Below are 2,337 nucleotides of genomic sequence, written 5' to 3'. Positions count from 1 at the left end.
TTAGTTAATATTGCTGTACATATTTGTATAGTAGGGAGATTTTTTCAAATTATATAAATATACGTTATTTGAATATTGAATTAATACACGTTTGAGGAAAGGGTGCGATAGTAGACTCCAGTTATAAGATTATAAATATAATTTTCAAGAGAAAGTCGGTTCTTAACATATTTTCTAATTACCTTCGAAAATATATTAACCAAAAAAAAAAAAATAAACAATGCTTCATAGATCGATTTTTTTTTAAATGTAACTTCATAAAGTTCTTTAAAAATATTTTCTAAATGAGGCCATAAGAGCTTAGGGGGAGAGTTACAACACAAAAATACATTTAAGGCGCAGCGAAGCACGCCGGGTAATTGGTAGTCATTAATGAAATTATTGATTTTAGCTTGGACATCTTTAACATCATTAGTTAGAGTTGCGATTGCAGATGAAATGTTAAAGGGCTAACTATAATATGAATAAGTAAGCGTATGCAAACGTGCGAATACACATAAATCCTATTCTGAAACTATAATGTGCTTAACATCAAGTTTCGTCAAGTTTCGTCAAACGTCATTTGCTTAAGGAAAGAGCGATACTGATCGCACCTTCCGTACGGAATCAGCTGTTTGCAGAAAATAAAATTATTTTACAATGGAAGACGAAAGTTTTATAGAAAATTTAATTCAGCAAGTGGAAAAAAGAAAATGTTTATTTGATAAAAGGGATGCCTTTTATTTTAATCGGGCAATAAAGGAGAAAGCATGGAAGGCAGTCGCAGAAGTATGCGTTAAAAGTGGTATGTACTCGTATTAATGTATGAACATATATTTTTCTTTACTTATCAATTTTTGATATTTGTACAGATTCCGAGTGTAAACACAGATGGAAGCTACTCAGGGAACGCTTTTGGAAAGAGTTGAAAAGGTTAGAAGCTCCATCAGGTAGTGGGATGAACTACCTCGAAGAATGGCGTTTTCTAAAGCCAATGATGTTTTAAAAGACTCTGTCACTAATACACATTTTCAATGTTTTTGAACCATTAAAGTTGACATTTCTCTTGTGCAGCACTCGTGATAATGTAGACGACACAGACACGGAATCAGTTTTGGAGCAATCAATGAGTGGAGATAGCTTCCTTGAGTCATCAGCGCCGCCTCCAAAGAAAGCAAAAACCTTTCTCGATAGTCTCTGCCACAAATTTGGTGAAACTATTGAAAAGATAGAGAGCAAATACGCACAGCACCGACAGCACCGACTGAAACCACAGCAACAGACGTGGCTTTCATGACGACAGTAATGTGCCTAATGAAAGACTTGCCAGTGACGGTGAAAGACAACTTCCAAGAGCATATGTTAATGGAGCTTTATCGCTTACGCCGTGAAAATAGGCCGACTTATAATTAAGTCAATAAACCTAGAACTCCACACCCACACGAAGACAATGTACTAAAGATGTTAAAATTGCTATGAAAGCGTTTTTATTTCATTTTGAAAACAATTTGTAATACAAAGTATTCGTTACTAAGTTTTTCGCAATATTCAAAAAGCTTTCTATTAAAAATTTGTTCGCTATTTTTACATTAAAATGTAGCTGGTTCTATGGCAAAAACCATATAATATAAATAAGTTTCGTAAGCTAACGCGTATCTTTAGCCACATACATAAAATTGATTTACATATATAAATTTTGTCATAGAATAAACTATATTTTAATTAAAAAATACAAAAAGCGATTTTTAATGGAAAACTTCTTGAATATTGGGAAAAACTAAATGCAGAATACTTCTGTGAGTAACTATACATATTAATCCTATGTTATTTTTTGGTTTTAACAACTAAGTAGTCAATGAAGACAATTTGTAACTTTGTTATTGTATAACAAACAACATTAGTTTAGAGGTTTCAAGAAATTCTATGTTGTTGGACATTTGACCATCATGTCTCATGAAAATTTTTCCCCTGAATCCGATTATAAAGAAAAGGACGCACGTACGTTACTGAGCAATATAAACATTTCTTTTAACATTAATGAAGATTATACAAGTTTCTGTAATCTAAGGGCCGAATTCGCAGTGCGTAGTTAACTCTCAATCGGCAGTTAACTACAGATTTTTGTACAGTGAGTTAACTACGCACTGTGAATTTGGCCCTAAGTCAACAACATAATTTGTACGATGTATGTATGTATGAAGAAATGTATTTACTTCCAGTTTCTTTCTTGTGCGTCAAAGTATGATCTTGTATAAAAGCAAATCTGCTGATCTAAATAGAATATTAAATGTTTGTAGAAGTCAAGACCACTTAAGTAAAAATACATACACAAGATTTTGTGCACAGATTCCCGATTTT

The sequence above is a fragment of the Rhagoletis zephyria genome, unplaced genomic scaffold (assembly GCF_001687245.7).
Source record: "Rhagoletis zephyria isolate East Lansing unplaced genomic scaffold, Rhagoletis_zephyria_1.1 Rzeph_scaffold_01201, whole genome shotgun sequence".
NCBI lineage: Eukaryota > Metazoa > Arthropoda > Insecta > Diptera > Tephritidae > Rhagoletis > Rhagoletis zephyria.
Note: the sequence above shows the minus strand (reverse complement) of the source record.